Here is a 15,201-nt window from a genome sequence, read left to right as displayed (position 1 = left end):
ATCTATATATTGTGTCTGATATCTGTGTTTGTCTACGTCTTCGCAGTTTCTTAATAACTAGTAATAGACCCGTGCTATCGCACGGGTCGTAACGTTACGCTGCATTTTTTTTCAGTTCCACTTTTCATAAGTCCACATATGTAAATTAACATTAATATAATTGAATTACAAATGAAACATGTAAAATCAAACATCAAACATCAAAGGTAACTTAATTAAAATTTGTTGTCAATGTCTATTACAATTTGAAGGAAAACTTGAAACAAAAAATTAAACATTTAGGTAGGTTACATATGGATCTCACATATATGTATCCAATTAGGTTGTAACCTTAAATACTTTGCCAACATTTGGATAAACATGTTTGAATTCAATTCGAAGCCTATCATCGAATTGTATTCCATTGTCAAAGCAGAAGTTTTTCCATCCTCCAACAATCTGGACATTTTCAGAAGGATTGGTTGGATACCTTAAATGTACCTTGGAACTGTTTGTTCCAGGTACTTCAAGAATTAGGGTTGCAAATTTAAATGACGAGCATAAGTTGAGAAGTCGTTTGGCAAAGTCTATAAAACAAAATTTGAATAATTAAACCAATATAAATAATAGATAATAAATATCATAGACAATTAAGAAAACTAAGTTCAGATGTGAAAAATGAAATGACAAGATAAAAACTTACAATTTGTGTTTCTCTGACATGGTTGAAAATGGTTAAGAGTGAATTCAAAGGTATGCACACCAGCATCTGTGTTGTTACTTGTTGAATTTTCCAATTTCTCATAATAATCTTCACCATATTTGTGAAGGAATTCAGCGTAATCCGGATCAATTTCTTCAGAATTGTCACGGTTAAATTGTCTAAAAGAAAGAAAACAAATTTAATGTAATGTACGATGTCATAGGTGATTAATTATGATTGTACGATAATTATAAAGTAAATGCTGCTGAATTTTTTTTCTGTCTTGACATTGTTAACTTAGATGTTCCTTTTGCAACTGTGTTAATTGCAAACTAAACACTTTTGTTGATAAGTATCAATCTAATAACAGATACACCTATTGTTTTTATTAAAGCATTTAATAATAGAAAGCATGAAAGTATAAATTTTTGTTATGAAAACATTTTATATATGAAAATGAAAGCATCTGATTATGGTATATTGTTCAATCACTGTTTCTTAAAAATCAAACCCATTTCCTTAAAAATCAAACCATTTCCTTAATAATTTACTAAAGAAACATCTAATCCTCTGTTTCTTTTTTCATATTCTTCAGTGGATTTTACATAATTGGATTGATAAGGATTGCATAAGGATACTGAAAAAATGTAAAGAAGCTGTTACAAGTGATGGGAAAAAAGGAAAAGTGATTATTATAGATATGGTGATAAACGAAAAGAAAGATGAGAACCAAATTACTCAAGTAAAGCTTCTTATGGATGTAAACATGGCTTCTCTTAATGGAAAAGAGAGAAATGAGGATGAATGGAAGAAACTCTTCAAAGAAGCAGGATTTCAAGACTATAAGATATCTCCCTTGACTGGATATTTGTCTCTTATTGAGATCTATCCTTAAACACTTTGTTGTGATATCCATTCTATTGTTTACATGTTCTAAATCAATGTTTTGGTCTATTTTTTTTTTTTTTGAGGTTATGTTTTGGTCTATTTTAATACTTGCATTAATGTTGTATTAATGTATTATGTATTTATTTGTTTTTTGTTTTTTTTTTGGTAAAGAAAGAGAGCGAAAGCCCTATTTATTTGATATGTTATGTCATATATTAAAGACGGTTTAATTTTTCGTGCCTTTATTATCTAGAAGTAAATTTATCAGTGCGTTGTTTGACTCTTGAGGTCTAATCTTACCCTCATAAACTATTGGTCCCAACTCACCTAACAAAAGGATACTCTAACCTTTACAACCAATAAGATTAGAATCCAGCATCATAGCATGGATTAACTAACTACGCACCTTTTATGAAGGATCGTAACAATCCGTCAAATCATGTGCTCGAGAGTCGGGAAAAATTCAAAACAATAATATCCTTCTAATACAACAAAACCAGCTTGACAACTCCCACAATATAATACAAACTAAACATGGCAGAACTTATTAAGAAGGTACCATGACAGCAAGGGATGCCCCACTATGAATGTTACCACCCCAACATCAACATCTAACAGTTCTTAAACATTGAGAAGAAATGCACCAAGTTTACCCTACCACCAAAGAAAAATGCCAGAAGCCCAAAATCAGCATATACATTAATTATACAATGAACTTAGAAAAAATGAATTTTGCTTATATAGTGTCACGGATGGAGTAAGTAAAATAAACTATTAAATGGACCACAGCATTAGTGTTTTAAGGAAATATCTCAATTAGAGACAGTAATTCAGTACAAGGAGAGATTTTGTAGTCTTGAAAACCTGCTTCTATGAAGAGTTTCTTCCATTCTTTCTCAGTTCTCTCTTTTCCATTAAGACATGAAATTGATACATTCATAAGGAGCTTTATTTCAGTAAGTTGCTTATCTTCTTTCTTTTCATTTATCACCATATCTATCACAATCACTTTTCCTCTTTTTCCATCACTTGTAACAGCTTCTTTACATTTTTTCAGTATCCTTATACAATCCTTAGAAGTCCAATCATGTAAAATCCACTGCAGAGAGACAAATAGATAAAGATGAAGCATTAGAAATTTCCTTAATAATAACTTTTTGAAAAATGAGTTAAGCACTCAAATAAATAAATTTTCAAAATTGCCTCAAAAAAACGATTAGTGGTAGTTTTGGTTCTCCTATTTTTATTATCTCTCACCAATATATTGTCCGTCTTTTTAAAATTCAATTCTTTGGATCAAATAGTGGTGACGTGACAAACTTTTTTATTAATGTGGCATAAAACTTCGAGTGAATTTATAATGTATCATTTTTATTTCATGTGAATAAACTTGTCACATTACTATTTTTGGATCTAAATCTAAGGACAAAATACTGAATCTTAAAAAGGGGTCAAAACATAATATAATTGAAGTAAAATATCTTCGATTAACCAATATGAATTGAATATAGCTAAAAAAATTAGAGTCTTACAATATAGCAAATTAATGTTTGAATTTCGATTGAAATAAATAACCACATTTAATATCAACACACTTCAATTGATTCCTCAAGTTGATTAAACTGTGGGAAAATCAAAGAAAAATAAAGGAAAAAAAAAATCTTGGTTTAGATTTTAGAAAAGCACACCTTAAGCAGAACAGCATCAGCTTTAGGAACATATGTGAACATGTCCCCATCAACATAAGTCAAATTACCACTTTGAGATAAATTCTCAACTACCTTTGGCCTATCAAACACAATACATTTCAACTTAGGAAATTTGTCACAAATAATCTTAGCTGTTGTTCCATTTCCACCACCAACATCAACAATTGATCCCAACCCTTCAAACACAAAATCACAATCTTTCAATGCTAAATTTATCATTTTGGAATCACTAGCCATTGCATCATTAAACATTGTATTATATTTAGGATTTTCATTAAGAAATTCCCAAAAATCCGATCCTAAATTAACACCAAAGAGTGTAAGATCTTCTTCATAAATCCATTTCTTGAACTTATGAAATGAAGATGAAAATGTTGGATCAAGAGCACACTCAACCATTGGAGCTAAACAAAGTTCACTTCCTTTAACAAGAAGCTCTGAAACAATAGTGAGAGCATAAGCCTCTTCTTCTTTTTCATCTTCATTTTCCAATTCTTGATTTTTTATTATCTCGAAGAATCCGTTGTGCGCAAGGTAACGCATGAGACGTTGCACGTTATCGATTTTCGATGATGGAATTTGAAGAATTGAAACTAAGTTTGAAAGAGAAATTGGTTTGCCATGATTGTGGATTATGTTTGGTATGTTCATTCAATTGACCATTTAAGAGTCATGGAATCTATGTGGGCATACATGTGTTTGTATAATTGGGCTTGTGCTTTGAAAATTTCACTTGGTTTGCGGTTATTGATTGATGATGATGCCATTCTTGCAAGTGAAATTTTGGTTTGTGTTTTGGTGCTAATTTGATACACTATAATTATAAGGTCAACACATTATGTATCACTCAAATCTCAATAAGAGTATTAAACTATGATTATTGACTTTTATTTAAAAAAGAGTTTGTTTAACATGTGTAATATTCGGTATTAAACATGTTAAATCAACTAAAAGTAGTAATTTTTTATTAGAAAATTATATATTTAATATAAAAAACACAATACGTCCCGAAATTTGTACTTGAACTTGGTACAAAATTATTATATTAAACTTTTTAACATGCGTAAATTTGCACATAATGGAAACACTCATTTTAAAAATACACATTCAATTATGTTTTCTTTTTTCAAATATGTGTGAATGTACAAATGGTGCGGTCAAATATTATTTGATATTAACCCTCTTATTTTTTTGGGGAATAGAGTTTCAGGGACATAATCTTAAGTTAAACTGTGAGATAAATAAAGTCTGATTAAAATTATTTTCACTAAGAATCGAATTCGAGTTTTCCAAACAAATCATTTTAAAAAAATTCATTAATCAGATAATTAATCAGCACATTAACTCTTAGGTGTCACGTATATCACCCAATTATATATGCACACCAATATATCCCACTTGTATTCATCTCTCATACATACAGCTCTATTTTTAATTTGGGTCTTGTTAACATGTGTATTAAGACACTTGTTAAGGTATTTTAATATAGAAATTCAACATTTAATGATATAAAAAATTCAATGCTTAAGAAATTAAAATGCACAAATTTTAAATCATAATTTCTATTTTTAATTCCTTAACATGTGTCAGGCCATATGTACACGTGTTAATATTCTCCTTTTAATTTTTTTTTTTAAGAAAACAATATTGAGGATATTAAACCCTTATTTAAAGCCCATCATCATTTATATAATAATAGTAATATTGTTAATATATAAAACAGCCATATGTCCCCACTCAGCTTATAATAATGTGTATAGATCCAAATAGTGTCACCCTACACTTATCTTAAACCACTAAATGAAACAAATCTTCATTTCCATAAAAAAAATCTTCATTTCCATACAAATAATATGTACTTAGGGCTTAGTATATTTATATTTGTCATAATTACAGTTTAGGTTTTTTATTTTCACTCACTGATAATATTCCCTATACTGGAACCACTTGATGCTAGAACTCGCCCCGAACTCTGAACTATTAAAGCTCCATTCCCCTAGGAACCAAAGGGTGAAAACCCAAAAAAAAAAATCAATATCCTCTATTTAAAAAGTCACTCGATTTTTATCTCTTTGTTTAATTTCTGTATTTAAAATTGGTGATTTAACATATTTTTAAATGATGTAATACAACCTAATGATATTAAATGATAAAAACATACAATTACATCAGAATTTATTAAAAACTTCGGTTTCAATTTCAAAAATTATTCATTTATGTAATTTAAGTAATGAAATGTAAATAATTAATTCACCTAAATAAATCTATATCATCAAGTCGTATGTTATGTCATTTAAAATATATTAAATCATCCTTTTTAAACTATAAAATATGATAAATAGACCAAAACTGAGTGATTTCAAAATATGGGAAACTAATTTAGTGATCGAGTGAGTAAAAATAGAGAACTAAAATTGTCATTAAAAATTGGGAATATCTCATGCCGGCCTATAGGGGCCTACGGTGTAGCCTAGATAGGCTCAGACCAGGACTATTTATTTAAATAGAGCAGACCAAAACTTTTTTATAAGTCTATTATTTAGCTAAAAAAGTCGGGTTGTGGGACATTAAAAAAGTCTTTTAAACCAACTAAACCGGTTTATTTAAGTAAATATGAATAATATTTTTGCCACTACTATTATTATATATTAAATTTTTTACTTTGATTAAATTATAAATATATTAATTTTTTCGGTAGTTTAAATTTATTAATCTACATTAATTTTTTACATATATAAATGTATTATTATAAACTAGAATTAGAATATGATGTCATATATAGTCAAATTCTTAGAAATATCATGTTAAATATCAAAAAGTTTAATCTCATTGGTTTAGTAGTTTTTTATTATATTTAAAAATTAAATATAATTATTTATTTAAATATGTTAACGTGAAATAGGATTTTAAACACACTAACATGTCATATCAACTTTCAAAAGGCCAGACACATAACTAAAAAATAATATTATGACAGACCAAATGTCAGGCTTATGCCAATATTTTTACAGACAAAGTTTAGGTTTGACAAAGTCTAACTCGACCTAACCTATTTCCAACTACATATATATATATATAGGCCTCATATAGGGATGTGGATTGGATTCACTCAACACTAGTGACTATATACAGTCGGAACAATCACAGCCCTTCCAATCTTAATCGGACAATCCAAATTTACAAATTATATTTTTTATATTTAAACAATTGAGAGCTAGTGACCGCAGCTTAACAGGAAAAAAAAGTATTTAGGCTGAATCTATTTCGAGAAGCATTCAACTTTTGTAGGTTAGTCCACTAGTGTGTTAGATTTTTTATTTTAGAATTTTCCTTTCATAGATGTTCATCATTGGCCAACAGAGCACGTTCTTATTATATTTTAATTTTTTTTTAAAATTTGGCATCCGACCCTTGGACCGACTAATTCAGGGAACCAATCTCACCGCTCACTTACGATGGTCCATTAAAGCCAAAGTTTTTTTTTTCTCTGTATGGACTTGGCCCACCAAAATTAGCACGACAGAGAATTGAATTTGAGACATTGAAAAAAAATATACTCCAAAGATTCAAGCCAACACTACTAAACTAACCCAAGTGAGTTTTTTTTATTCTCATAATAGATCATCTCACGTTCTTAGCGAGGGCAATAGAAAATGTGAGTGATTGGTTGTTAATTACTACATCTAATATTTATATTTACGCACTAATTCTTTTAATATAATTATTATTTTTTATACAGTATATTATGCAAAATAATTACACATAAATAAAAGATAAATCGACGGTATTTCAACTTCGATTACGCTCCAATATAGAAAATATATGAGAAAACAAAAGATTTAAACATTATAAACTAGAACAAGTATATAAATATAGCACTAGCAAATATTTCATAGAACACACATCATCTTTCAAATGGCTTCTCTAAACAATCACATCAAAATCCATGAACAATGCAAAGTTGCTCCTCATTCTTCAACCCAATTATCTCTTCCTCTCACTTTCTTTGACTTGATTTGGCTAAGGTTCCATCCAGTAGAACGCATCTTCTTCTACACCCCTCCCAAATTCCGAATCACACCCTTCTTTCTTCTTCCATAATCTTGTTCCAAAACTCAAAACCTCACTCTCTTTAACCCTCCAACACTTCCTTCCTTTAGCCGGTAATATCGTTTGGCCTTCTGATTCTCCGAAACCATTCATCCAATTCAATCCAAACGACGATGGAGTTTCTTTGCTCTTAGCTCAGTCTGATGATGATATAGACTTTAATAAAATCTTGGAGCACAATTCACCACATGAAGCTTCTTTGTCTCGTTCTTTTGTACCAAACTTAGAATCAACTGATTCTTTTGCTTCTATTATCTCAATTCAAATAACTCTTTTCCCCAAAAGTGGTTTTTCTATTGGAATAAGCACACACCATGCTGTTCTTGATGGAAAATCTTCAACCATGTTCGTCAAAGCTTGGGCTTCTATAAGTAAATCACTTGAAGAAACAAAAGCACCAACTTTGGAACCTTTTTTAGAACCCTTTTTGGAAAGGGGAAGTAATCAAAGATCCAAAGGATCTTGAGAATGTTTTCATAAATACTTGGAACAGAATCTCATCACATTTTGATAGGAGCATTGTAAGAAGCATAAAGATTATGTCAAAACATGTTTCAACCAATCATTAAGGATTCCGTTCGAGCCACGTTCGAGCTCACACGCACGGATTTGGAGAAATTAAACAAAAGTATATTGTCCAAATGGAACAATGTTGTAGAAGAAGCACAAGAACAAGAACAAGAACAAGAACAAGAACATCCAAAGAAATTATACAAGTTTTGTTCTTACATGTTCTTATGTGTCTGTTTGCATAGCAAAATCGATACAACAATCCGAAAGCGATAAAAGGCAGAAATTTTCATTTGGTTTTCCTGTTGATTGTAGAGATAGATTAGATCATCCAATTCCCGAAAACTATTTCGGAAATTGTGTAACTAATCATATAGTTGATACTGAGCCAGAGGATTTTACAAAAGAAGATGGTATGGTGATTGTTGCTAAGAAAATTTATGATAAAATTAAAAAAATGGACAAGGGTAGTGTTATTGATGGATTAGATACATTCATGTTTAAATTAATGGCTATGTTGGGGAAGGTAGGGGTGTGCATGGTTTAAAAACCACACCACACCAAACCATATTTATGGTTTTGGTTTAGAACCAAAACCATTTTAATGAAAAATTGGTTATTTTGCAAAACTAATTTGGATATGGTTTATAATCGGTTTGAAACCAATTTATAACCGGTTTATAATAAAAAATAGGTTACTTATTTATAACCGATTCATCTTAAATTTTATTTTATTTTTTTAAAAAATGCATTATTATAACTTTTAATTCCTATATATTTAAACTTTTTTTTTTACAATAATTAAGCCAATTTTTTTTTTTGTTTAATTGATTAAAAAGAACATATTTAATAATTATTGTTTATAAAAAAAAACATAATTTTTCTTTAATTTTATGAATTATTGGTTTATAATCAATTCATAAAAGTTTTTTTTCTAAGCCCAAACATATTTCAAACTAAGCCCAACAAAACAGATTTTTTTAAGCCCCAAAATAATTAAAATATAGATTTTTTTAAAAAAATAAAACCATCAAAAATCTGTTTTTTATAATTATTTTTAAAATAAATAAATTTTGTTAAATAAAAAATAATTAAATATTAAAGGGTGGTTGACGGTGGCCGGCCGCCGGAGCACCGCCGCCAACCACCACCAACCACCGCGTCGGTCGCCGGAAGTTTGCCGGAGTTTGCCGGAAAATCGCCGCCCCGCCGCCGCACCCGGCCGCCGGTGGTCCGGCGTTGGCCGCCGGTTGACCACCGGTCCTCCACCCCTCTTTTAATTAATTATTTTATTATATAATAAAGAATTTTAAAAAATTGAAGATTGGGCCTGAATTAGCTATTGGGCCTAAATTTTCAAACCAATTCCAAACCAAATTACAAAATGTGGTTATGGTTTATAATTGGTGTTTTTTTATTGGAGTGGTGTGGTTTTTTTTTTAAATGGATTTTACAAACTAAAATTGGATATGGATTGATTAGTAATTTGGTTAAGGATAACCAAATTTTTTGCACACCCCTAGGGGAAGGAGTTAAAGGAATAGGAGTTGCTGGTTCAACAAGATTTGGAGTATATGAGATTGATTTTGGTTTTGGAAGGCCTGAAAAAGTGGAGATTACTTCAATTGATAGAGGATTAACAATTGGATTAACAGAAAGTAAGGATTTGAAAGGTGGTGTTGAAGTTGGACTTGTTCTTGATAAGAATGTGATGGATTTGTTTCATACCATTTTTCATGAAGGCATATCCTTTGATTCATGAGGCAGCATCACGTACGTATGGATTTATGTTCCGTTGCGTCGCGATTTCAAGAGTTATTTTTAGAGAAGTATTAACGATTTTGATTATCGACGAAAACAGTGAAAATACAAATAAAACTTTCAATATAATCTATAAGAAAATATTTTGTAATTTATCATAATTTCTATTGTATGAATATTTATTCAAATTTATTGTTGAACTAATGTTTAATGTCACTTAGCTTTTTTATATATCTTTTAGTATTAAAAATTTTCTATCGTATTTTTATTATTTCATATTATGGTTAATTAGACTCATACATCGCACGAGTCGAAGTTCTAATTTTTTTATATTTTACAAACAATACAATTTAGGTTTCATTAATCCGTGTGTCACGGGTAGAGCTGTCAAAATGGGCTAGCCCGAATGGGCCGGCCCGCCAAGCCCGATTTTTTCCCGGGCTCGGGCATTAAAAATCCCAGCCCGAATTATTTCCGGGCTTTTTAGCCCGGCCCGACAAAGTCCGATTAAAATATGGGCTAGCCCGAATGGGCCGCGGGCGGCCCATAAGCCCGAAAAAATTAAAATTAAAATATATATATATAATATATTATATATATATATATATAAATATAAATAATTTCTTTTGGATGATTTGAAATTAGTTTGTAATATAAATTATAAAACACCGTTCGTTACTTAAGTAGCAGATGAGTAAAAATAGGGCACCCAAGAAACTCGTAGGTAGCGGATGAGTAAAAATAGGACGCGCGAGAAACTCGTACGTAGTGGATGAAAAAAAATAGGGCGCGCGAGAAACTCGTACGTAGCGAATGAGTAAAAATAGGGCGCTCGAGAAAGTCGTAGGTAGCGGATGAGTAAAAATATGACGCACGGAAAACTCGTAAGTAGCGGATGTGTAAAACTAGGGCGCGATAAACTCGTAGGTAGTGGATGAGTAAAAATAGGGCGCGCGAGAAATTCGTACGTAGTGGATGAATAAAAATAGGGCGCGCGAGAAACTCGTACGTAGCGGAAGGTAAAAATAGGGGCGCGCGAGAAAGTCGTAGGTAGCGGATGAGTAAAAAATATGACGCGCGAGAAACTCGTAGGTAGTGGATGAGTAAAAATATGGCGCGCGAGAAACTCGTAGATAGGGGATGAGTAAAAATACGGCGCGCGAGAATTATTATATATATATATATATATATATAGCGGATGAGTAAAAAATAGGACGCGTGAGAATTATTAATGCTATTTACATGGTTGAGTTTGACTTGAGCACTAAAAATAAAAAAAAAAGTTAAAAATAAACCGGGCCGACCCGAAAGCCCGACTACCCGTACCGGGCCGGGGCTCGGGCACTAATTTTGGTAGCCCGTTTTTTATTCGGGCTTTTTAGCCCGGCCGATAAAGCCCGGAGCCTGACCGGGCCGGCCCGAAATTATCCGGGCCGCCCGTTTTGACAGCTCTAGTCACGGGCCATTAGATAGCATTATGCATTTGTAGTGTACAACGAATCACTCACATTTTCTATTAAGCATGTGTTGGGGTTGTAGGCAAAACAATTTTGTTGACACTTTAATTCCGTATTTAATGGAATACATGTAGGTAGTGGTACTATATAGGCAAATTGCACTTGTCGTGATGTATTCGTGGAAAATCTTTCGCTATACATAGCAATTTCCTAAAATAAAAAAGAACGTGCTCTAAAGTTGGCCAATGGCTTTTTTAAGGCAATTATTTGGGATATGGATTCCCTACCGTCAAAAAATGATTGCAGGTGAATCACAGCCCTTAAATCTGATAAATTCATTTTGATATATTGATCAAATGGTAGATAATGAACTGACTGCATGAATTCACCGGTCCCTGACTGCATGAAATCCATGTCCAATTATTTGGCCAATGATGAACATTTTTGGCCAATTATTTGTCACCACCTTACCATCAAAATCTCAAGGTCCAGGATCAAAAGTGACGTGACAATTTTTATCATGGTTTAAATCATTCAAAATTTTACAAAATATTCACAAGTTAACTTAATACTGGCAAAAAATGCTAAAAAAGTAATTAAAAAAAATATATTTGAAGGATTATTGCTTCAAGAAAAACCATTTAGTCCATGTTAGTCAAAAGACTCTGTTTATAAAATAAATAAATAAAAAAGAAATAGTCATTTTTGTTCCTCCATGTAACTCACTGTCATTCCTGGTTTCTAACTGAGTATAAAATACTATATAGTATTTGAATTTGCATTTCGTTAGTCAGTTTAGTCTCTGATGTTAACTTTGGCCATTAACTCAACAAAAAGAACCGACGTGACATTTTTTTGGGCACACATCAGCTTGCTGAGTTGGCACTAGGGACGGGGAAACAACCATTTTGGTCCTTGAATGTGCAACTCTCTGTCATTATGGTCCCTGACTCAAGTATGGTTGGGAATAGGTCAGGCGACCTACAGGCGCCTTCGGCCTGGCCTGTTTAAGCCTGGCCTGACATGTTTATTAAAAATGCTAGGCTCAAGCTTTGAAAAGAGCCTATTTACATAAATAGGTCAGGCTCAGGCCTTTTAAAAAAGCCTACAAAGCCTGATAGGCCGACCTGTTTATATTTAATAATTATTATTTATATAATATTATTAATTATATAGTAATTGTATTAATCATTTTATTAGTTTTTTCTTAATGTTGTAGAAATTATAAAAATTTAAATATGAAATAGGCTTTAAGACCTGTTTAGTCTATTTAAAAAGACTATATAGAGGCATTTATGTAACACAGACTTTTAAACAGACTACAAGGTCAGACAAGACTTTAAAACAGGCTCAGACCAGACAAAAAAAATTGCATTTGATAGGCATATGTCAGGCTTAGGTTTGAAGAAAAATCGTAGGCCAGACTCAGACCTGTCAAAGTCTGGCCTGGCCTGGCCTATTCCCAATCCTAGACTCAAAAAAAAAATACAAAATAGTCTTTAACTCTGCAATCCGTTAGTGATTTTGGTCCTCTGCGTTAAAAAATACCGAAAGAATGATTTTATCATAAAATATAACTTTAATAAAATTTATATTAATTTATTTTTATTTAAAACAATACACTATTTAGATTTTCTGTTTTGTTTGTTCCAGCCGCCCGCACTCTTGTTCCTCGCCGCTGTCAGCCTCGCCGCTACTCAGCCGCACGCATCACGACTGGTATGTTGTGTCGTCTCTTGCATTTCCCTCCTTTCATTCTTCTTTCTCTCTTCAAAAACTCATTCTCCAAAACCAAAACCATTCACTACAACAAAAAATTCAACTTTTCTTCTTCCACTTCTCTTGCACTTTCTTCCTCACAAACCCATTTCACAAAACCCTCAAATTTCTCATCTTTTGATCCTAACACTTTCAAAGTCCTCCAAAAACTTTACCTTTATCGTAACAACCCTTCACTTGCACTCTCTTACTTTACCCAACTCAACCAACATGGTTTCACACACAACATTCAAACCTATGCTTCTTTTATTAGAATACTATGTTATTGGAATTGGAATACAAGTTTGGATAATCTTTATCGCGATATAATTACTCGTTGTTCCGAACAAAACCCATTATTTGAAATTCATGAATTGTTTGAGAAACTTGTAGAAAGTGTTGATTTCGATAATAAAAATTGTTACTTTGTTAGAGCTTTTGATGGGTTTGTTAAAGCTTATGTTGGTCTTAATATGTTTGATGAAAGTGTTGAGTTCTTGTTTCAATTTCAAATTGAGAGGTTTAGGATTTTTCCAAGTATGTTTGCTTGTAATTTTCTTATTAACCGTTTGGTTAATTTATGATAAAATCGATATGGCTTTGGACGTTTATGGTCGAATTAAGAGGCTTGGTTTGTGTCCTAACCTTCACACTTATGGCATTGTTATCAAGGCATTGTGTAAGAAGGTTGATTCTTTGAAATACGTTGTTCGTGTGTTTGATGAAATGAAGGATGCCGGGGTGACTCCGAATTCGTATTGTTATGAAGCTTATATTGAGGGGTTGTGTAATAATCGTATGTCTGATTTGGGATATCACGTACTTCAATATCATAGAAAGAGGAACGCTTCTATTGAGGTTTATGCCTATGCTACGGTTATTCGCGGGTTTTGTAATGAAATGAAATTAGCATAAAGCCGAGGATGTGTTTTATGACATGAAATGGGAGGGACTTGTTCCTGATTTTCATGTTTATTCTTCGTTGATCCGTGGATACTGTAGGAGCAATGATTTGGGTAAAGCTTTCAAATTACACGATGACATGATTTCGAAGGGTATAGAGACGAATTATGTGATTGCTAGTTGTATCCTTCATTGCACGAGTGAGATGGGGTATGGATTCAGAAGTTGTAGATACATTTAAAGAATTAAAGCGATCGGGTGTGTTTTCTCGATGGGGTTGCTTACAATATTGTATTTAATTCTTTGTGTAAATTGGGTAAGGTGGATGAAGCAGTAGGTATGTTGGAGGAGTTGAAATCTATGCATATCGATGTGGATATCAAACACTACACAACCTTTATTAGTGGTTACTGTCTTCAAGGTAAACCCGATGTAGCCTATAGTACTTTCAAAGAAATGGAAGAAAATGGACTTAAACCTGATGTTGTTGCTTATAATGTACTACTTGCCGGTTTGTTCAGAAATCGTCGTGATTGTGAGGCAGTTGACCTTTTGAGTTATATGGATAGTCAAGGTGTGGAAGCCGAACTCTACTACACATAAGATTACCATTGAAGGTTTGTGTTCAGTGGGCAAGGTTGAAGATGCTGAGGCATATTTTAACTGTCGGAAAGATGAAGGTGTCGAAATCTATACTGCCATGGTTAACGGCTATTGTCAAGCTGGCCATATTGAAAAATCATATGAACTTTTCTGTGAAATTTCAAACCAAGGAGATATTGCAAAAGAAGGTTCCGGTTTTAAGCAACTTAGCAAAGTAATGTATTCTAAAGTATTAAGTGCATTGTGCCAAGAGATTCAAAAAAAAGAAAAAGAAAAAGAAAGTGCATTGTGCCAAGAGATTCAAAAAAAAGAAAAAGAAAGTGCATTGTGCCAAGAGATTAAAAAAAAAATAAAGGAAATTGCATTGTGCCAAGCAAGGAATATGAAAATTGCTCGCTCTTTGTTTGATTTTTTTCTCGAGAAAGGATTTACGCCTGACATTGTAACTTACACAATTATGATAAAAAGTTATTGTATAATGAATTGCTCACAAGAGGCTCATGACCTCTTCCAGGATATGGAGATCAGAGGGATCAAACCTGATGTCATTACCTACACAGTTCTACTCGATGAGAGACTAAAACAATTCTATTATGGACACAGAAAAGGAAAGGATGCAAAGTACAATGTTTTGACTATCTGGGGAGACATGAAGCAAATGGGAATTAGTCCAGATGTTGTTACTTACACTGTTATGATTGATGGACACATGAAGATTCATAACCTTGAAAACGCAATTATATTCTTTAAAGAAATGATTGCCCTACGACTAGAACCAGATATTGTAACATACACTGCTCTAGTTTTTGGCTTGTTAAAC

At 32.2% G+C, this 15,201-nt stretch overlaps 3 pseudogenes; 2 read left to right on the top strand and 1 right to left on the bottom strand.

The window, feature by feature from the left end:
* Positions 1 to 2,286: 2,286 nt before the first annotated feature.
* On the bottom strand, positions 2,287 to 4,089 carry LOC123882201 (annotated as a pseudogene).
* Positions 4,090 to 7,064: 2,975 nt separating this feature from the next.
* LOC123882200 lies at positions 7,065 to 9,762 on the top strand (annotated as a pseudogene).
* A 2,980-nt stretch (positions 9,763 to 12,742) lies between these two features.
* LOC123882199 lies at positions 12,743 to 15,195 on the top strand (annotated as a pseudogene).
* Positions 15,196 to 15,201: the final 6 nt, after the last annotated feature.

Source organism: Trifolium pratense, linkage group LG4 (assembly GCF_020283565.1).
Source record: "Trifolium pratense cultivar HEN17-A07 linkage group LG4, ARS_RC_1.1, whole genome shotgun sequence".
NCBI classification, from domain to species: domain Eukaryota; kingdom Viridiplantae; phylum Streptophyta; class Magnoliopsida; order Fabales; family Fabaceae; genus Trifolium; species Trifolium pratense.
Note: the sequence above shows the minus strand (reverse complement) of the source record. Positions and strands in the feature narration are given on the sequence as shown.